This window comes from Drosophila virilis, chromosome 2 (assembly GCF_030788295.1).
Source record: "Drosophila virilis strain 15010-1051.87 chromosome 2, Dvir_AGI_RSII-ME, whole genome shotgun sequence".
In the NCBI taxonomy this organism is placed as follows: domain Eukaryota; kingdom Metazoa; phylum Arthropoda; class Insecta; order Diptera; family Drosophilidae; genus Drosophila; species Drosophila virilis.
The window spans coordinates 34,665,666-34,688,740 of NC_091544.1; the positions used below are offsets into that span (position 1 = coordinate 34,665,666).

Consider the following 23,075-nt stretch of genomic DNA (forward strand, 5'->3'; position numbering starts at 1 on the left):
GATGTGTTATAGGGAAGTGCTTCTTCCGGATCTGCGAACGCCTTATGTTTGCTTTTCAGCATCTTTAGGAATGCATTTTTTACAGCATCGGGCGCGTCGGCGCAGTCAACATTGCTAAAGTTAACATCCGCGCACCTGTGGAATTCGATTTGTTCAGTTTCTGCGCCACATTTGAGTTGACCATAAGAAAGGCAAAGCGAAACTCCTGCTTGTGTGAGCAAGTCGAGGCCCACAATTCCAAAAGGGAGAATTTACTGGGTACACACCTTTTAGATTTTTATGTGGTCTGATATAATTCTTGGAAGCGCCCGTGTCGATGAGAAACCTCATCTGGATCCCTGCTATTCTTCTACTGATGTAGGGCAGCAGGGAGCTTCCCCTAAAAAATGGAGAGTGTCTGAGTCATAACCGCTACCATTGTCGTCGGCAATTTGCTGTTCTGCTGCTGCTGCAGAGCTAGCATACGAACCTGAATCATGATCGGGTTCGTGAGCTGTGTGATTGACTCTCTGCCTCCTCTGTCCGCCTTAACGGCCAGACGTGGCCGTTCTTTTGTAGGGTTGAGGAGCGCTAGAGTTAACGTAGGCTGGTGCTTGCGATGGTTGTAGAATTTTATACACAGATGGATCGACGTCCATTGGTTCCTGTGACCCGCCACCTTTGTTCCATCTGCCACTCTGTTGCTCAAATTGACTTTGTTGCTGTTTCTGTTGTTAAGTGAAGTGAGGATTTTTGGAACCGCTGGGTTGCGGATCCCCCTGCTGTTGGCCCCTATCTTGCTGACGGACCTGCGGCCTCGAGGTCACTTTTCGTTCCCTATCTTCTTGTCCTCTAGCGAAGCTAGCGGCAAAGGCGTACCTCTCATGGTTTGCCTCTACCTCTTGCGCTAGCGCTAGGGCCGACGGTATGTCCTTAGGCTTTGCCGCGAACAGTACATCCGTAAGGCTACGCTTTAGGCCTGAAACAAAAACACGCAACGCATCATCTCTAAACTTTACAGAGCCCTTGTGCCATGCTTGGTTCATAAGACATGTTGACCTTATTGGTGAGAAGAGTTACCTTTTTCTCAACCTCGTCATAGTATTGTAAAATTGTTAACGAGCCCTGTCTTAGGGTGATCATCTCTTGCTCTATGACGTGAATGTCTCTCTTACCCCTGTATGTGAAATCAAAACGGTTTATTATGGAATCAAAATTCATTACTGTGCCAAACTGACCCAAAACGCCGTCAGCTGCCCCTCTAATTCTGCTCTTTATAATATGGACCGCCTGGTAGTGGCGTGAGCTGCCGTCGTATGGCTTGTAAATTTTATATGCCGCTATCGCAGCTTGTCTCCAAGAGGCGTACGTCTCTGGCACCCCCGTAAATTCTGGTAAGCATTTAACGGCGTCCAATGGTTCATTGCATTGGACGTCGTTTCTGATTTCCACCGGCTCAAATGCCTGGCCCGGCGGTGTTTCTATACTACTGGTAGATATGCTGCCTACCAATTCTAGTATCTGAGCGTCTAAGGAAGCCCTCAGCTCTGCATCTCTTTGCCTGAATATTGCGGTCTGTGCTTCTAAGGCGGCATGCACCAAGGCCCTAAGCTGCTCAGGCTCCATTCCTATTTAACACCTGTTGACAGCGATTTTTTGCGTGACAGCTTCCCTATCTAAGGTGGTGGAGTCGTCTGACTCAGACCCCCTCGCAGAGCGGTCTCTGTACCTGAGAAACGAGCTGACAGAGGAGAGTTTATTGAAAATTGCTGATGGACGCAAAATTGTGTTGCTCAAAAGTTAGTTGGGAGCACAATTACTGCAATTTTAATATTTCTACTTATATTTTTTAACGATTTTATTTTAAATAAATCACGAAAAATGAAAAAAGTTTGTGCCAAATGATGGCCCACTTACATTTTATTTGATCCTAGAAAGGTGGTATGTTCTACGTATAAAACTACTGATTCCCACGCTGCAGTCGCGAATGCTTTTTTTTTTTATCCCTCGCTGAAGTCTGTGGTGTTGGTTTACGTCGCTGCCCAAACCCGCTTGCGCGCTGGTTTGGTGACAAGTCACTGGCCAAAGAGCTCCAGCGGCTTCGGTGTATCAAATGGTTTTTATTGTGCTTGTGCCGCTGACGTACGTTGATGTAGGTCAGGCACAGCTTTTATTGTTTGCACTGGTATGATAGATCTTTACACGCACAGCACACAAAATAAGTATGGAAAAAAATGGTCCGAAAAACGTTGGGCGCCAAGGTTAGGTTTTAAATAATAAGTCCTCGCGGATTATTTTGATAGAACTTTATTTTAATAATGATTTATAAAACACTAGGCCGACAATCCTTAGTGAGTGAGTTAAATTATACACGAAGTCGCTGGGCCGATGTGCCGCAGTGAAAGTCGAATTAAAAACTAAATTTACAAAAGATTGATCAAAAATACCTAAGCTATTGTTTGATTTCACAACGGCCGCTAGAATGCTTAGCTTGCGCCTCGTGCGCTGCCGTCGTGCAAGAACATCCGGCCCAGAGCTATGTCAGCATCTGCGGCTGGTGTTATGTTGCATTTTGCTGACCTCTGTTAGCTCGTAAGAAAATCCGACTCAGTGCTAGACCAGCATCTGGAGCTGGTGTCGTTGGCCTCTGTTAACTTATAGTGTAGTTGTAGTCGTATATTGATTTGTTAAGTTGTTCTTCGAATGTTCTGTGTTTCTTTCTACCTGTCCATTCACTGCGCTTTTGTAGGGTGGATTTTTATATTTCTATACCTATTTGGTCCTGCATCATAAAAGTGATTGTAGCTGAATTAAGGGATTTTTCGTTATCTACTACAACGCCTTTAGGTACGACAAAATTAAAAAGGGTTTCATGAAATGATTTCTTAATGACTTCTGTTGCCCTAGTTTGGTTATTCGTCCCTGAGCTAAATTCGAATATTTGTCTAGTAGTACTAAGTTTATTTCTGTCGTGTATATGTCGATGTGGATTGTATGTCCTGTGTATTCGGGATTTGGTGTTTCTTTGAGTTTTGGGTTAGTGGGATGCTTATTTTTCTTCTTTACAAACCTCACACTGTTTGACTAATTCTGTTATTCGTTGTTTCATTTTTGGAAATATAATCTTATGGAAAATTGCATTTTGTTTTCTAGTGCGTTGCTGTGAGCTCTGTTGTGTGCAACCAATATTTTCTCATCTTGTTCTGTTTCATTTGTTAAATCTTTTACTTGAGATTGTGTGAATCTAATCTTGAAGTTACTAACATATTGGGGATATATCTGCTGAATTTGGCTCATGATTTCTTCTGAGTTTATTATATCGTTGATTACGAATGGGTTTAGATGAGCTTTCAGTATTTGGGTAAGGTCGTGTTCTGAGAAATTTGGTTGGGTAATCGTATGCCTGGAATGTTGGGAGTGGGATTTGGAATTCGTAATTTATTTCGTTGGCTCTACTGAGAAATATCTGGTTTTTGATACATTTATTGGTGCTTCCATGCTCGGAATTTAGTTGTGACTTGAACAATCTGCACTGTGCTGGGTGGAGGCCACTGATCCAATATTGATCACAGGGATACGTGATAGCGCGTCGGATACAATGTTATCCCTACCTGGCTTATAGAGGAGTTCGTAGTCGAACTCTTCTATGTAAGCTTTCCACCTCTTTTTCCTAACGTTGCCATTTCAACTGCTAAGAGAGTGGGTTAAGGGTTGATGGTCGGTGTATATTCATACACTCGCTTTACCGTAGAAGTAATTCTTGAGGGCTTTTAGGGCCCAAATTATTGGTAACATTTCCCTTTCGTTGGTGGCGTAGTTCTCCTTTGTTTTAGAGAGAGTTATAGAGAGAAAACAGATGGGTCGCATGTTCTGGGATAGGACAGCCCCGATAGCAAAGTTGGATGAATCTGTTGTCAGATGAAATTCTTTGCTGAAGTCCGTGTAATGGAGTATTACCTCATTCGAAACTAGGCAGTTTTTTATTTTATTGAATGCTTCGATCGCTTTTTCGTTGGGCTTTTTAGATGATTGGTTTTTGGACACACGATCATCTTCCCCTCTTATAAAAAAGATAAGGGGCTTTGCCAACTTAGCGAATTCTTTTATAAATCTCCTTCTTGTAGGCTTCTGAATAATGCGGCAAGGTGCTGCGCATGCGATTCATCGTCAATATAAATGACACATATTTTTCCAATATGCTCACGAAGGATATCATCAAGAGCTCTCTGGAATATCGAGGGCGCATTCTTGAGACCTAATGGGAGTCGTGTAGACTCGTATTTTCCGTTGTTAACGGATAGGGTGGTTTTTTCTATGTCTGACTCGTTAAGTCTAAGACTCTTTAAATCTAAGAAAGAGAATATTTTGTTATTGCCTAGATGTGCTAGTACCTCCTTAATTTCGGGTATAGGGTATTTGTCTGTGGTAGTTTCTTTATTTAGTTTTCTGTAGTCAATAACCATCCGATATTTCAAATGATTCCTTCCTCTAAAAGTTCTTTGATTTGGTTGTGTACTTCGTCTTTCAAAGCCATTGGAAATCGGTAAAATTTTGAATATATGGGGGAGTCGGTTTTTTTTTCGAATTTCTGCTCTGACATTGGTTGTGTATGTCAGATTTTCGTTTAGGTGTGGGTGCATTTTAACTAGTTGATTAAGGCTATATTTTTGTTCGTTTGTCATATGTTCTGTCCGTGGTATTACCGTGTTGACCGCCTCGATTTTTTTCTGCTTAATGAGTATGGAAATATTGTTCTTGATTATTAGTAGATTCTTGCTGCTTTGTATCACAGCATCTAGTTCCTTTAGACTATCGTTACATAATATGGCGGCTAACGATTTTAAGTGGGTAGGAGGAAGAATTTTATTTTTATATCGTTTCTATTGAAAAGATTAGCGAACATGTGTGTAATTTTAATGCTTCCGCCAACTGTGACGGCTTCGAACGGTTTTTCATTTGGGATAGGTTCGGACACGAATTTAGGTTGCACGTAATTTCGATTTGATCCTGTATCTATTAATATTTTGAGTAACTTTCCGCTCCCCATCATACAATCTATGTAGCTCTTTATCCTAAAAAAGTAATGTCTGAGTCTTCGTATTGGATATTTTGTCCGTCATCTGCTTCTTCAATTTGTTGGGCGCATTCGCTTAATGGCTGCTCGTATTCAGTCTGCTGTTCGTAACTTAGCCTTGATTGTACTTATTCTTCCATGGTCACATAGTTGTTAGTGTTTTCTGTCTCGGTCTGTTCTTCTCCTGTTTGTATGCTAAAATTTCATTGCGTTTTGTCTGTGGCGTTTGTTGGTGGTGGAGGTCTTTTCCCTACTTCAAAATTCGGCCTGTTCATGTAATTTATCATCCTCGTGCGGATGCTTTGGTTTACGTCCATAGGCTCAGGGCGTGGTTGGGGTTTTGGTGCGGAAGGTCTATTGGGTACGTATACCTGTTGTGGTTGTGTCTGGTAGGTTCGTTGGTTGGGGTACTGTGGAATCGGTCCATTATTGTTATAAGTCTGTGGTGCATAGTTTGTATTGGTTGGCCAAGGTGTAGGAATCGGGACTTGGGGCCTGAAGTTAATAGGTGGTGGCCTAAAAATTTGGGCGAATAAAAGCTGAGCTGTTCGAGGTGGCAGTATAAGTGTTGGTACATTTCTATTTGGGTTTCTGCCATGTATCTGTTGATGTCTATTCAAAGCCATGTGCTCCCTTCCAACCTCCAATGAAGGTATCTAATGCTTTATCTCGGAATATTTTTGTCAAAAGGGTTTCGGATTTTCTATTAAGTTCCATGCAGCCTTCTTTATTTATCGGCGATAAGTGCTTGTAAACGACCTGGTAAAATTTTTCTACTGTTTGATTGTTGCCTTGCACTAACATTGTACCCAGATCTCTTTTTTCTGTATAGTGCAGCGTGAGACATTTGGAGATAGCGCTCCAATTTAGGAAACATTATACGACTCTAGGGCCGTGTCAGCATTGCCAGTGATTTTGTTTCTCACTGTATACAATATGCCAGAGTATTTGGCGAACCTGGCTGAGTATACGATCTACACTCTTCTTCCATGAGCTAAATTCCGCTGGATTGCAGGAGAATTCTCTTAGGCTTTTCACAATGTCCGGAACTCTGTGCAAGTCATTTAAATTGTGGTTGTCAGTTATTGTTTGGTCGTCTACGTCGCTAAACTCCCTGGAGGGGTTAACTAACTTTACTGCTTTGCTAATGTCGGCAATTTTTATGCCAGAATGTGGCTAACCGTGGCTGCTATTATCTGCTCTGCGTTATTCGCCATTCCTCTATTTTGTAAATGTTCGTTTTATCTGTCGATATGTCGTTGTCTGTTCAAGTTATGCCCACCTACCTGTGGTTGATCAGATACTATAGGGGGCCTAACTAAATTGATTTCATTAGCCATAAGCGAGATGTATTACTTATATTGTATATTTTAGTATATTTGTATAAGTATATAAGTATATTTAAATCCAGTATTAATTTTTTATACCAGTGGCTAGCTTCTTCCTTCTACTTTGGAGGGTCCCTTGGGAGTCGCAAAGTTGGAAATAATTTTTACTACGTTCGTAGTCTTTATATATGTTTATCGTTTTACACTTCTTTATCTTGCTTATTGTTCTACAATATTTTGTATTTCTTATTCTTATAATTCTATTTCACTTTTGTGTAAGTTGTTTGTTCGTTTGTTTGTTTTTCACTTAATTTCTAACGTACAGTAAAATTTCTGATGTGACAACCTCTCCTGCCTGGTCCTGGTCCGAATTTCATCGTTTTTTATGCCTTTGGGTATCCTGCGACCAGACTTTGTTAAGAGTATCCTGCGGGCGAGGTAAAATTGAACAATTAAGTTCCAATTTCCGTTCGCAAATTTCACCAATCGTTGAATTTAATGGACGAGAGTTGCACTGTTTTTATTTTCGCGTGTAACTGACTACTGTGTTGAAACACGAGCCGGTCACTGCTCGGGCGCCAGTTAATTCCAAAGTTTATTAAACGATGAAAAAAATTTTATTTGTATGGAAGCAAGACATCCTTTATTTGATGTTAACTTGCAACTGAATAAACTTAAATCAATTCGAGCCCTAGTAAACTGTGGCTTAGCGGCAGCGGTGTCGCTACTGATGTTATTAGCCCGTTGGGGAATTCTTTTGGGAATTTTCGACGATTGTTTATAAGCGCGTGGAGGAAATGGCACAGACTCCAAGTAAGCATTTCGCTACACTTCATATGAGATGTTGCAATGCTTCTTATTGGGACTGTATGAACTTATTTGTTTGTTTACTCTTCCCCCTTTGATTTAAGCTTGTCCTCAAGCGATCATCAGAAGAAGGGTATGTTGCTGAACCTGAGGTTGTTGGCATCTGTATTTTGTATTTGGATATGTGCTGGTTCTTTTTTGGGTCTCTATTGGTCTTTGTTCAGTTGCAGTATTCTTATTTTTCTTCATTACGTGTAATATACAGGTGAGAAGGATGGCAACTGTGAACAGAACTATGAAACCGAATCTATTTGCTATAGAGTGCGTCTGAAGTTCTTGCATGTGTTTTATGTTGTTGATGTGCAATTCTTCTAATGCTTCCAGAGAAAGAATCTTTATTCTTTCGTTTTCTTCTGGGGTTATTTGTCTTGTGTAAATTCCTGGGGTCATGACTGTGAACTCTAAGTTGCCGAACTTTTGTTTGTTATGAATGAGGTTCCGTTCCAATTAATCATGTAGGTGCCTCTCGTGCGTTTCTCCTTTTCTTGCTATCTAATTGTGCCGTTGAAGTCTTTCACTAGTATAAATCCATCGTTGATTTTTTCGATCTCCGGGATTTGAATTACATTGCTAAGGCCACAAAGCGCTTGCTCTCCACTAACTAACTTAGGAATACAATTACTAGTGTTAAAGTTTACAATTTTTGATTTGTTACAAATTGTAATGTTATGATATCTTTTACAATTGTTGTTAATGCCATTTATTGCAAATAAACAGTTCGTTAAATTCTAAATTTATTATATTGTTGTTTTTCGCTATTGGCTTTATTACAGTATTTTTGCATTCTATTTCTTCTAAATTTGAAATTTTTACAATATAAAACAGTGTTGTTGCAAAATACAAAATGGATATATCCGCAAATTGTAGCTTTTATTGCTTTTTGTTGCTTTTATTAAAATTCTCGTTAATATTGATCTGTAATTACACCTTCAACCCATTAAAAATGCGCATAAGGGTATATTGTATTTGTGCGAAATCCAAATGTATGTAACAGGCAGAAGGGAGCATCTCCGACCCCACAAAGTATATATATATCTTGATCAGCATCAATAGCCGGGTCGATCTAGTCATGTCCGTCTGTCTATCCGTCCGTCCGGCCGTCCGTCCGTCCGTATGTATGAACGCAAGGATCTCAAAACCTATAAGAGCTACAGACGTAGGTGACGTTTTACGTTTTAGATAAAGGTGCTCCTAGTTTCCGCGCAGATCGAGTTTATTTCCGATAATCGATAACTTACTCCGTTTTCAAGCAGTCGATAAAAATCGATATCGATATCCTGTTTTTGGGCAATTTTGGTAAATAATAAGAGCTAGAGTCGCCGAACTTGACATATAGCTTCTAAAATAGAATATGTATGCATTTGCTGTTGGAAGAAGAGGGTTCAGGGTATCCCCTAGTCGGGAGCTCCCGACTAAAACCTCTTACTTGTTTTTATGAATTTTTATGTTACTTTGATGTATAATTTTGTCAGTTGTGGTTTGTACGACTGTGTTTCTATTTTCTTTACCTATTTCTTTTTTGTATCTGGGTGACAGTTTGTACCTATTCTGGTATTGACTTTGACGAATATTTCTTAACCTGGTGTATAGGTTCGTATGTCGTTACGTTTTTTGTAATGATTCTGCAACTCTGTCGATTGTTTCTGTTTGAGTCTGTCAATGTTCTCCTTCCTAGCTTTTTCGTATTGGTCTGGGTCTGTAGTCACGTTTCTGCCGAAGAATATTTCGAATGGTCTCTTGTTAGTTGTCGAGTGTATAATGTAGTTGTAGTCGTATATTGATTTGATAACTTGTTCTTCGAATGTTCTGTGTTTCTTTCTACCTGACCATTCACTGCGCTTTTGTAGTGTGGATTTTTATACTTTTTCGTTATCTACTACAACGGCTTTAGGTACGCCAAAATAAAAAAGGGTTTCATGAAATGGTTTCTTAATGACTTCTGTTGCCCGAGTTTGGTTATTCGTCCCTGAGCTAATTTCGAAAATTTGTCTACTGCCGTTAGTACTAAGTTATTTTCTGTCGTGTATAAATTAATATTTAAATAAAAGGTCTTCGCGCATTTTCGTTATAGGACTTTATTTTGGTTATTTATAAAACACTAGGCCGATACGCCGTAGTGAGTGAGTTAATTTAAGCGCGAAGTCCCTGGGCCGATGTGCCTCAGTGAAAGTCGAATTCAAAACTAATTTCTTAATACACAGAATATTTCACTTAAGCTAAGCCAAAACTCGCATCACGCCACAATGTCATGGTCGGCAAGCCGACTCAGCAAAATCTTAGGCAATAACGGAAACTCTTGCAGCAAAACAAAAGTGTCCGGTTACCGCCGCTGACCATTGCAGCTATAGCGCGCTGATACAAAGTATGCAGTGTCGCAATTGCGAGGGCTGTTCCTTAACTTATGAAGCACGCGATAGCGAGAGTTGATTATAAACTTAGGAAATATCCTATATTAAGTGTTTTGTGTTAACTACTCCCCCTTCAAGTATAAGGCCGTCCTCGGCCGACTCAATCCCGGCGACAACTTCTCGTAACTGCTTCGCATACTTCTTTGCGTCGATGATCCGCCAAAGAGTGAGGCCAATGCAGATTAAAGCACAGCATATGGCTCCAATGATGAATGCCACACGATAAGCTTGATCAAATCCGGCGTCTTTCTTGAATTGCTGTATCACCTCCAAATTACGTTCACTCAAACGATGAAGGTAATGGAGGTTGAGGATATCTTGGCTGGCAGTGATGTTCAGGGAGAATTGGCAACACCCGGGACTCTATTGTGTACGTTGTTGTGATTGTAAAACAGAGTCCCGTTAATTGCGACTCGGTTTCCGAACGTGATGAGATGCGTGCCTTGTACCTGCATCTCAGTGCCGTTGTCCACCTGAATCCTTGCGGAGCCGTCGTTGACGATGATGATTCCGTCATCTACATGGGTGATTATTTCCAGGTTGCTCGGCTGGATCTCGCAGTGTGCCGTGCCACCTGCATGGAGCTCTTTGGCACATGAACTCTATAATGCCAGACGACAAAGTGAAGCGGTGCAACTCTGCAGTGTGTGGGTTTCTCCATCGCATTCGGCTATGACGTTGTCAAACAATCGCAATATGAAGTTATTGTGGACGACAGGATAAATCGTAATTTTTCTGCAAGCTTTTTTAATCTTTGGGAATTTAATTATAAAATGTATAGTGTTAATGGATTGAAGAAATTTTACGGACGCAACGGACATAAGATCTCCTATGGGAGTGTTGGTGGGTTCCTCTAGCCAAATTGATTTCAAATCTGAGTGGTCCAAAATGTTTGGGCTAACAATGTTAGCTTTCGCAAGAGTAATAGCAAGCATTAAATTTTGCAACTCCATCATCAGCATTCTGTTTCTAGTCAGTAGTGTTTCAAATAAATGGCTAGTGTCAACTTGTCAGTTTTTGGTTATCTTGAAAATTTTATTGACAGTGATTGTTAACTGGTTCAGCTGGTCTTGAACTCTAGTGTTTATTTCTATTTGTCTATTGTGGGCATTTATTAGTTGCATTTCAGTGAACCTAGTCTGCTCTAAATCACCGGCATCGGGTGTACCCGCCACAACCTTCAGTATGGATCCTAGGAAATCTAAACTCCTGGCGACTCTATGGTATGTGCCTAACGCCTCCAATAGGTCTTGTAGATGTGCCGTGTCCATGTGGGATAGCGGGAACATGTCAATTAATTTGACCGTTTCTTCCACCATTCGCAATTACTCTGAGAGGTTTGCCGAGTGCCTAACATATGCGTATTCTTCCCATACCAAGATTTCGCCGTCGACGATGGGAATGTACTTGGCACGCGAGTAGTCGGTGACATGTGCCGAAGCCACTGATAAGGAAAGGAGTAATATGGATCCAAACCTGTGAAATAAAGTTGTTTTCTTTCTTTTTAGCAACTTTTTTGTTTATCTTTTTAAAGAGGTTTGCCCACCACCAAAAACGTTTTATAAAAACTATGCCAAGTGGCTAAAAAAAAAGGTGTGAAAAAACAAGGGAGTGACCTTAGGTTGTCCTTGTGGACCACCCTCCCTCTAATGAGGACCTCGGTCCCCAGGTCTGTTTCCCCGGCCTTCTCATTACATAAAGGTGTGAGTTTGTTTCCGAACCGTCGGTTGGACTTGACCAAATCTTTGTCACCAACGTCGAGGACCATATTCTGCCGATTTGGGTTCTCCCTAGCTCTGAGGGTCGTCTGAGCGTTTCTGATCTTTTCTTGTATCTTTTCTTGTGGCTCATCTGGGTGCGCCTGAACCACATCGACTGGTCTCTGGTCGATGACCGAATGGATCGGTTGGACAATAGCAAACTTAGAGAACTTGTCGATGCAAGTGAGAAAGTATTTCCTTTCAGTGGAGAAAATGTCTATGTGTAACATCTCTCCTACATGTGAGGGGATCGGTGTCTCCCCAAGCTCTTGTTTTTTGGGGTGTCTATCATATTTAGCCCTAGCACATGTTTTGCAATTTTGTACTATTTCGTTGGCTATTTTTTCCATCTTTGGAAAGTAGTACTCCGAGAGAACCTGCTTAATATTTTCCTGTGCAGACCAATGGGCCCTATTATGCTCGGCTGTGGGGATTTCCCTTCTTTATCCAACCGCAAATACGTCCACTACGGGATTTTTGCAGTGCCAGAATTTTGTGGTCGGGTATCTTCGAACCAATGCATCTTGTATCATTGCAAGCGTGTGTAAATTACAGTGGAGTGCATTTACGCATTTGGGTGAAGCTACATCTTCGAGCTCGTCTAGCAGCGATTCGATGCAAGTATAGCTGATCAATTAGCGTTTCTTATTTCCAAAAAGAATAAAACTTCGTTTTAAGGGGAAACGCGCCTCTTCTAGCACTATTTGGCTTTGAAAACAATTCAAGGGTTTGTCTGTTGTCTCAATGGTGTTGGTGAGAGATACCTCACTGTGGATCGTTGCTGCGCAGGACTCAACTTCTTGTTCATTTACAGCGTAGAGCTGCTGTCTTGACAAGGCATCCGCAACCAGATTGTCCTTGCCAGGTTTATAGAAGATACGTGCATTAGACTCGTCATTGCGCGCTTTCCACCTTTTAATCTTCGCATTTGGATTGGATTCCGAAACTGCGAAGGTCAAGGGCAGATGGTCAGTGAAGATATTAATGTCTTTCACCCCATACAAATAGTGCCTTAACTTGGCAAGTGACCATACGATGGCCAATAACTCTCTCTCATTTGTTGCATAGTTTACCTCGCTGTCCTTCAATGTTCTTGAAATCATTGTTATAGGACGACCCTCTTGAGCATTACATTCTCGGATGACAAAATATCGCGCAACTTCTGAAACGCCCTTTGCAGCACTTCAGAGAATTGAACCTTTATAATTCTGGATCTATGCTTACTGACTGTTCCATTTTCACCCTTCAAGATATTCGAGATGGGTCTTGCTGTTGCTGCGAAGTCCCTAATGAAACATCTGTAATAACTTGCAAGGTCTAGAAATGATCTGACCTCGAACAGTGTTTTAGGTTCTGGATACTCCTGTATTTCCCTAACCTTTTCAGGATCCGTTGTGGCGCCAGTGCTGGTGACTATGAAACCAAGAAAGTTCACGCTCTTCCTAAAAAAACGTGACTTTTTGACGGAGACCCTCATGACCCTCAATCCACGTGTTTAATGTGGGATTCCTCATCTTCTGAAAAGATGATTACGTCATCGACATAAACATAGCAAGATTTGCCAATCTGCTCTCGCAGTATGTCGTCGATGGTTCTTTGGAAGATGCTTGCTGCATTCTTTAATCCAAAGGGGAGTCTTTTGATCTCGTATTTCCCCCCATTCACAGAGAAAGAGGTTTTTTCACGGTCGCGTTCAGCGAGTATGATCTGGTGATAACCAGACTTGAGGTCTAATGTTGAAAAGAATTTGGCTCTCCCCAAATTCCCCAATATCATTGATATATTTGGCATAGGGTATTTGTCAGGCACGGTTCTTTCGTTAAGATTACGAAAGTCTATTACCAACCTCATTTTCCTATTGCCTGCTTCATCAGTGCCCTTCTTGTCTACTACCCATATTGGGTTATTGTAGGGAGAGACGGACTGTTGAATTATATTATTTTTTAGCAGATCCTTGATTTCTTTATTAACGAATCAGCTGCTCCTATTGGACATGGGTAAAGCTTGGCATAGATCGGTTGCTCATCTGAGGTCCTAATGGTAGCCACGAATGATGTGTTATACGGCAACGCCTCGTCTGGGTCTGCAAAGGCCTTTTGTCTGGTCTTTAGCATTTTCAAAAAAGAACTTTTAGCTTATGGGGATGCCTCTGCAAAGTCTACATTTGTGAAATTTACATTTTTGCACGTGTGGAAGGTGATTTGTTCGACCTCCGTATCCCACATAAGTTGTCCTGAAGCTAGACAAAGCGAAGCCGCTGCCTGCTTTAGCAGGTCAAGGCCTACAATCCCATCAAAAGTTGACAAGTCTGGCAGAATAAAAAAGGTTGCCTTTAACCCAAACATTGAAACAAACCATTTGTGTGTAATTTGTGTCTCGCCGTGAATGGAATAAATTTTGAAGGGTGACTCTACCGAGCGGACGGTCAACCCTTCATGTGGCCGAATGAAATTCTTGGCCGCGCCCGTGTCTATGAGGAATCGCATGTGAGTCCCTACTACTCTTCGTCTGATGACGGGTAGCAGGGACTTGCTCCTAAAAAATTGAGGGCATCAGAGTCATAACTAGCATCGTCATTGATTTGTGGAGCTGCGCTGGAGGCGGTATCAGCATACGCCTCTGCCCCCTGTCCCGCGTCTTGCGTGACGTGATTCAACATCTGCTGATTTCTCTGACCGCCTGTGCGGTCAGATGCGGGGTGCTTCCTATTCGCGTAAGCAGGGGCCTGAGTGGGCTGCAAGACCCTTGAGAAGGAATGATCGACCTCCATGGGCACCGGTGCGCCATTATTATTGTGCTGCCTGCTGCTTCGTTGGTCAGTCTGCACTGGGGCCTTGCTTTGCTTGCTAAAGTGCGGATTCTTTGTACCGCTAGCTTGTGCTTCGGCTTGTTGCGAATGCCTCTCCTGGTGGTGACCCTGCGCATCTGCATGCGGCTTGCGCTCTTTGTCTTCTAGATTTTTGCGAAATTAGCCGCGAATGCGTACCTTTCATGATTTGACTCGACTTCTTGCGCTAGAGCTAGCGCTGAAGGCAAATCTTTGGGCTTTGCTGCAAAGAGCACATCTGTAAGATTGCGCCTGAGACCCGATATGAACACACGCAACGCATCGTCGCGGAATTTTTCACATAGGTCCTTTGCTAAAGCCGGCTATATGACATGTTAACTTTGTTAGTGAGAAGAGTGAGTTTCTTCTCTACCTCATCGTAATATTGAAGCAGGGACAGGCAACCTTGCCTCAAGGTACCTAATTCCTGTTCAATGACATGAATTGGTCTCTTGTCACTGTATGTGAAATCTAGGCTATTTATTATCGCATCAAAATTCAATACAGTACCAAATGAGGCCAGACCCGCGTCTGCGGGGCCCCTTATCATGCTTCTTATGATGATAACAGCCTGATAATGACTAGAACTGCCATTATGTGGTCTGAAGATCTCGTAAGCGGCTAATGCTGCCTGTCTCCAAGATACATAAGATTCCTGTACTCCTGCAAACACAGGTAAGCACTTGACGGCATCTAGCGGCTCGTCACAGCGAATGTCGTTTCTAATTCCTATAGCAGCATATGCTACTACTTGTGGGGCGGCAACTTTTGCTGCTGCTATTTGTTCAGCTAACTCATTAATTCTTTGAGTCAATGCTTGCTCCCTCTGCTGGTTTGCAGCGGCCTGCTCGGCTAAAGATTTGCTGATAGCCGTCCTTACTACTTCCCTAAGCTGATCTGGATCCATTTTACCTGATGGTGGGGGAACTGCAGGGAAAAGTCTTGTAGCCGGGACTCTGATGCGAATGTCAGAGTCGGAATCTGAGTCGCTAGACTGCTTGCGAGGGTTTCTATATTGGCTTAACTGTAGCATGCGCAGGCCAGTAGCCGCGAAAAATAAAACGGGCCGTCAAAAGATGGGTCGCAGCTCTGAACCACGAGAACTGTATGTATTGTTATATCACAATTTTAGACACATAGAAAGTAACACAAAGTAATTTTATTAACGATCTGGATGATAAATTGTTTCAACTAAAATTCTCAAAGCAGTCACTCTCACGTGTTCCAGAAACTTGGTTCTGATTATTATTATTTAAAAACAAAATTACTTTGTATGATCTGTTGCAATATAAAATACTCACTAGTACTAACTAATGTTTTATAAAATAAACTTAAACAATTTTGTGTTTGAAGAAAAATTTTGGCTAGAGTATCCACGAACATGATTCAATTAACACAAAAAAATTTTCTTTATAAAATTGGTCACTCGCAGCCCCCGCGCTGCTGTCTTAATTGTTGTTGGTTGTTGCAGCTCCCGCGCTGCTGTCTTAATTGTTGTTGGTTGTTGCAGCTCCTGTGCTGCTGTTTTACTTGTTGTTGGTTGTGGAGTCCGACCACTAGCTGGGCGCCAAATAATATATAAATAAAAGGTCTTCGCGGATTTTCGTTATAGGACTTTTTTGGTTATTTATAAAACACTAGGCCGATACGCCGTAGTGAGTGAGTTAATTTAAGCGCGAAGTCCCTGGGCCGATGTGCCTCAGTGAAAGTCGAATTCAAAACTAATTTCTTAATACACAGAATATTTCACTTAAGCTAAGCCAAAACTCGCATCACGCCACAATGTCATGGTCGGCAAGCCGACTCAGCAAAATCTTAGGCAATAACGGAAACTCTTGCAGCAAAACAAAAGTGTCCGGTTACCGCCGCTGACCATTGCAGCTATAGCGCGCTGATACAAAGCATGCAGTGTCGCAATTGCGAGGGCTGTTCCTTAACTTATGAAGCACGCGATAGCGAGGGTTGATTATAAACTTATGAAATATCCTATATTAAGTGTTATGTGTTAACTTATATGTCGATATGGATTGTATGTCCTGTGTATTCGGGATTTTGTGTTTCTTTGAGTTTTGGGTTAGTGGGATGCCTATTATTCTTCTTTACAAATCTGACACTGTTTGACTAATTCTGTTATTCGTTGCTTCATTTTTGGAAATAGAATCTTTCGGAAAATTGCATTTTGTTTTCTAGTGTGTTGCTGTGAGCACTGTTGTGTTTAACCAATATTTTCTCATCTTGTTCTGTTTCATTTGTAAAATGTTTTACTTGAGACTGTGTGAATCTAATCTAATGTTAAGTTGCTAAAATGGGGGATAATGCTGAATTTGGTTCATTATTTCTTCTGAGTTTATTATATCGTTGATTACGAATGGGTTTAGATGAGCTTTCAGTATTTGGGTAAGGTCGTGTTCTGAGAAATTTGGTTGGGTAATCGTATGCCTAGAATGTTGGGAGTGGGATATGGAATTCGTTATTTGTTTCGTTGGCTCTACTGAGTTTTTGAATACATTTATTGGAGCTTCTATGCTCGGAATTAAGTTGTGACTTGAACTATCTGCACTGTGCTGGGTGGAGGCCACTGATCCAATATTGATCACAGGGATACGTGATAGCGCATCGGCTACAATGTTATCCTTACCTGGCTTATAGAGGAGTTTGTAGTCGAACTCTTCTAGGTAAGCTTTCCACCTCTTTATCCTAACGTAGTCGTTCCAACTGCTAAGAGAGTGGGTTAAGGGTTGATGGTCGGTGTATATTCATACACTCGCTTTACCGTAGAAGTATTTCTTGAGGGCTTTTAGCGCTCAAATTATTGGTAACATTTCCCTTTCGTTGGTGGCGTAGTTCTTCTCAGTTTTAGAGACAGTTATAGAGAGAAAACAGATGGGTCGCAAGTTCTGGTTTAGGACAGCCCCGATAGCAAAGTTGGATAAATCTGTTTTCAGATTTTTTATTTAATTGAATGCTTCGATCGCTTTTTCGTTGAGCTTTTTAGATGATTGGTTTTTGGACACACGATCATCTTCCCCTCTTAAAAAAAAGGTAAGGGGCTTTGCCAACTTAGCGAGCAAGGCCAATAAACGATCTTTAATTTTTGAGTGTTTTTGGAAGTGGGTACTTCCTTATTGTCTCAATTTTGTTTGGATTAGTTTCTATCCCCTTGTCTGAGATGACAAGTCCCAGGAATTCTACTTTTCTTTTAAAAAAACTCGCATTTATCCAACTGACATTTCATGTTGCCTTCTTGTAGGCTTCTGAATAATGCGGCAAGGTGCTGCGCATGCGATTCATCATCTTTGCTAAAGATAATGATATCGTCAATATATATGACGCATGTTTTTCCAATATGCTCACGAAGCATATCGTCAAAAGATCTCTGGAAAATCGAGGGCGCATTCTTGAGACCGAATAGGAGTCGTAACTTGTAAACTTGTATTTTCTGTTGATAACAGAGAAGGTAATTTTTTCTATGTGTGCCTCTTTAAGAGGTATTTGATGAAAGCCACTTTTTAATATAAGACAGAGAATACTTAGTTATTGCCTAGCTGTGATAGTATCTCGTTAATTTCGGGTATAGGGTATTTGTCTGTGGTAGTTTCTTTATTTAGTTTTCTGTAGTCTATAACCATCCGATATTTCTTTTGCCCGGAGGCTTCTAATTTTTTCGGAACAATCCACACAGGTGAATTGTATGAAGATGGGGAGGGTCAAATGATTCCGTCCTCTAAAAGTTAATTGATTTGGTTGTCTTCGTCTTTCAAAGCCATTGGAAATCGGTAAAATTTTGAATATATGGGGGAGTCGGTTTTTTTTTTCGATTTTCTGCTCTGACATTGGTTGTGTATGTCAGATTTTCGTTTAGGTGTGGGTGCATTTTAACTAGTTGATTAAGGCTATATTTTTGTTCGTTTGTCATATGTTCTGTCCGTGGTATTACCGTGTTGACCGCCTCGATTTTTTTCTGCTTAATGAGTATGGAAATATTGTTCTTGATTATTAGTAGATTCTTGCTGCTTTGTATCACAGCATCTAGTTACTTTAGACTATCGTTACATAATATGGCGGCTAACGATTTTAAGTGGGTAGGAGGAAGAATTTTATTTTTATATCGTTTCTGTTGAAGATTAGCGAACTTGTGTGTAATTTTAATGCTTCCGCCGACTTTGACGGCTTCGAACGGTTTTTCATTTGGGATAGGTTCGGACACGAATTTGGGTTGCACGTAATTTCGATTTGATCCTGTATCTATTAATATTTTGAGTAACTTTCGGCTCCCCATTTTACATTCTATGTAAGGAAGAGAGAAGCTCTTTATCCTAAAAAAGTAATGTCTGAGTGTTCGTATTGAGTATTTTGTCAGTCATCTGCTTCTTCAATTTGTTGGGCGTATTCGTTTAATGGCTGCTCGTATTCAGTCTGCCGTTCGTAATTAAGCATTGATGGTACGTGTTCTTCCATGGTCACATAATTGTCAGTGTTTTCTGTCTCGGTCTGTTCTTCTCCTGTTTGTATGCTGAAATTTCGTTGCGTTTTGTCTGTGGCGTTTGTTGGTGGTGGAGGTCTTTTCCCTACTTCAAAATTCGGGCTGTTCATGTAATTAATCATCCTCGTGCGGATGCTTTGGTCCACGTCCATAGGCTCAGGACGTGGTTGGGGTCTTGGTGCAGAAGGTCTATTGGGTACGTATACCTGATGAGGTTGTGTCTGGTAGGTTCGTTGGTTGGGGTATTGTGGAATCGGTCCATTATTGTTATAAGTCTGTGGTGCATAGTTTGTATTGGCTGGCCAAGGTGTAGGGTCCTAAAGTTAATAGGTGGTGCCTAAAAGCTTGGGCGAAAGAAGGAAGAAGATGGTACATTTCTATTTGGGCTTCTGGCATGTAGGTGTTGATTTATATTCAAAGCCATGTTGGTGCGATAGCTTTGATTCTCTTGATTAAAACAATAGTGAAGGGCTGAAGGTAGATCTTCTGGATCCTTTATTCCAAGAATCCGTAGTAAAGCTCCCTTCCAACCTCTAATGATAATGCTTTAATGCTTTATCTCGGTACATTTTTGTCAACAGGGTTTCGGATTCTCTATTTAGTTCAATGCAGCCTACTTTATTTAATATCAGCGACAAGTGGTCGTAAACGACCTGGTAAAATTCTTCTACTGTTTGGTTGTTACCTTGCACTAACATTGTACCCAGATCTCTTTTGTCTGCGTAGTGCAGCGTGGGACATTTGGAGATAGCGCTTCAATTTAGGGGAACATTATACGACTCTAGGGCCGTCAGCATTGCCAGTGATTTTGTTTTTCACTGTATTCAATATGCCAGAGTATTTGGCGAACCTGCCTCAGCTGGATAAGCTGAGAGTATACGATCTACACTCTTCTTCCATGAGCTAAATTCCGCTGGATTGCCGATTGCCTTTTAGGCTTTTCACAATGTCAGGAACTCTGTTTAAGTCATTTAAATTGTGGGTGTCAGTTATTGTTTGGTCGTCTACGTCGCTAAACTCCCTGGAGGGGTTAACTAACTTAATTGCTTTGCTAATGTCGGCAATTTTTATGCCAGAATCTAACCGTGGCTGCTATTATCTGCTCTGCGTTATTCGCCATTACTCTATTTTGTAAATGTTCGTTTTATCTGTCGATATGTCGTTGTCTGTTCAAGTTATGCCCACCTACCTGTGGTTGATCAGATACTATTGGGGGCCTTAATATATTGCTTTCATTAGCTATAAACGAGATATATTTTAGGATATTTTTAAAGTATATTTAAATCCAGTATTAATTTTTTTATTCTTTATTTTGATTGAATGTTTTGATCGTTTTTGTTTTTCTTGCTTTTGTAAAACCAGTGGCTGGGTTCTTCCTTCTACTTTGGAGGGTCCCTTGGGAGTCGCAAAGTTATAAATAATTTTTACTACGCTCGTAGTCTTTATATATGCTTATCGTTTTACACTTCTTTATCTTGCTTATTGTTCTACAATATTTTGTATTTCTTATTCTTATAATTCTATTTCACTTTTGTGTAAGTTGTTTGTTCGTTTGTTTGTTTTTCACTTAATTTCTAACGTACAGTAAAATTTCTGATGTGACAACCTCTCCTGCCGGTCCGAATTTCATCGTTTTTTAAGCCTTTGGGTATCCTGCGACCAGACTTTGATAAGAGTATCCTGCGGGCGAGGTAAAATTGAACAATTAAGTTCCAATTTCCGTTCGCAAATTTCACCAATCGTTGAATTTAATGGACGAGAGTTGCACTGTTTTTATTTTCGCGTATAACTGACTACTGTGTTGAAACATGAGCCGGTCACTGCTCAGGCGCCAGTTAATTCCGAAGTTTATTAAAGCAAGGCATCCTTTATTTGATGTTAACTTGCAACTGAATAAACTTAAATCAATTCGAGCCCTAGTAAACTGTGGCTTAGCGGCAGCGGTGTCGCTACTGATGTTATTAGCCCGTTGGGGAATTCTTTTGGGAATTTTCGGCGATTGCTAATAAGCGCGTGGAGGAAATGGCACAGACTCCAAGTAAGCATTTCGCTGCACTTCATATGAGATGTTGCAATGCTTCTTATTGGGACTGTATGAACTTATTTGTTTGTTTACTCTTCCCCCTTTGATTTAAGCTTGTCCTCAAGCGATCATCAGAAGAAGGGTATGTTGTTGAACCTGAGGTTGTTGGCATCTGTATTTTGTATTTGGATATAAGCTGGTTCTTTTTTGGGTCTCTATTGGTCTTTGTTCAGTTGCAGTATTCTTATTTTTCTTCATTACGTGTAATATCCAGGTAAGAAGGATGGCAACTGTGAACAGAGCTATGAAACCGACTCTATTTGCTCTATTGTTGATTTGCAATTCTTCTAATGCTTCCAGAGAAAGAATCTTTTTTCTTTCGTTTTCTACTGGGGTTATTTGTCTTGTGTAAATTCCTGGGGTCATGACTGTGACCTCTAAGTTGCCGAACTCTTGTTTGTTATGAATGAGGTTCCGTTCCAATTAATCATGTAGGTGCCTCTCGCGCGTTTCTCCTTTTCTTGCTATCTAATTGTGCCGTTGAAGTCTTTCACTAGTATAAATCCATCGTTGATTTTTTCGATCTCCGGGATTTGGTCTACATTGCTAAGGCCACAAAGCGATTGCTCTCCACTAACTAACTTAGGAATACAATTACTAGTGTTAGAGTTTACAATTTCTGATTTGTTACAAATTTTAATGTTATGATATCTTTTACAATTGTTGTTTATGCCATTTTATTGCAAATAAACAGTTCGTTAAATTCTAAATTTATTATATTGTTGTTTTTCACTATTAGCTTTATTACAGTATTTTTGCAGTCTATTTCTTCTAAATTTGAAACTTTTACAATATAAAACAGGGCTGTTGCAAACTGCAAAATGGAAAAATATATCCGTAAATTCTAGCTTTTATTGCATTTTGTTGCTTTTATTAAAATTATCGTTAATATTGGTCTGTAATTTTGATGTGTTTTTATGTTACTTTGATGTATTATTTTGTCAGTTGTTGTTCGTACGGTTGTGGTTCTATTTTCTTTACCTATTTCTTTTTTGTATGTGGGTGACAGTTTTGTACCAAATCTGATAGTGACTTTGACGAATATTTTTTTGACCTGGTGTATAGGTTCGTATGTCGTTACGTTTTTTGTTATGATTCTGCAACTCTGTCGATTGTTTCTGTTTGAGTCTGTCAATGTTCTCCTTCCTAGCTTTTTCGTATTAGTCTGGGTCTGTAGTTACGTTTCTGCCGAAGAATATATCTAATGGTCTCTTGTTAGTTGTCGAGTGTATAAATTAGGTTTTAAATAATAAGTCCTCGCGGATTATTTTGATAGAACTTTATTTTAATAATGATTTATACACTAGTGATTTAAACACTAGGCCGACAATTCTTAGTGAGTGAGTTAAATTATACACGAAGTCGCTGGGCCGATGTGCCGCAGTGAAAGTCGAATTAAAAACTAAATTTACAAAAGATTGATCAAAAATACCTAAGCTATTGTGTGATTTCACAACGGCCGCTAGAATGCTTAGCTTGCGTCTCGTGCGCTGCCGTCGTGCAAGAACATCCGGCCCAGAGCTATGTCAGCATCTGCGGCTGGTGTTATGTTGCATTTTGCTGACCCCTGTTAGCTCGTAAGAAAATCCGGCTCAGTGCTATACCAGCATCTGGAGCTGGTGTCGTTGGCCTCTGTTAACTTATAGTGTAGTTGTAGTCGTATATTGATTTGTTAAGTTGTTCTTCGAATGTTCTGTGTTTCTTTCTTTTTCACTGCGCTTTTGTAGGATGGATTTTTATACTTCTATACCTATTTGGTCCTGCATCATAAAAGTGATTGTAGCTGAATTAAGGGATTTTTCGTTATCTACTACAACGCCTTTAGGTACGACAAAATAAAAAAGGGTTTCATGAAATGATTTCTTAATGACTTCTGTTGCCCTAGTTTGGTTATTCGTCCCTGAGCTAAATTCGAATATTTGTCTTCTGCCGTTAGTACTAAGTTTATTTCTGTCGTGTATATGTCGATGTGGATTGTATGTCCTGTGTATTCGGGATTTGGTGTTTCTTTGAGTTTTGGGTTAGTGGGATGCTTATTTTTCTTCTTTACAAACCTGACACTGTTTGACTAATTCTGTTATTCGTTGTTTAATTTTTGGAAATGTAATCTTATGGAAAATTGCATTTTGTTTTCTAGTGCGTTGCTGTGAGCTCTGTTGTGTGCAACCAATATTTTCTCATCTTGTTCTGTTTCATTTGTTAATTCTTTTACTTGAGACTGTGTGAATCTAATCTTGAAGTTACTAACATATTGGGGATATATCTG

General features: G+C 40.5%; 1 protein-coding gene across 10 annotated transcripts in view; it reads left to right on the top strand.

Moving 5' to 3' along the window:
* The window catches only part of LOC26531925 (tetratricopeptide repeat protein 21B), a 161,649-nt gene that overhangs the window by 29,653 nt on the left and 108,921 nt on the right, over positions 1–23,075 (top strand). The window contains exon 4 of one of the 10 annotated variants that reach the window (XM_032433959.2): positions 1–9,321. This exon is cut by the window's left edge and continues 18,769 nt beyond it. The exons of the other annotated variants lie outside the window; for them this stretch is intronic. The gene's annotated coding sequence lies outside the window, so the exon portion shown is untranslated. Of the gene's footprint in view, positions 9,322–23,075 lie in introns of those variants that run through there. 10 annotated transcript variants of the gene reach the window in all.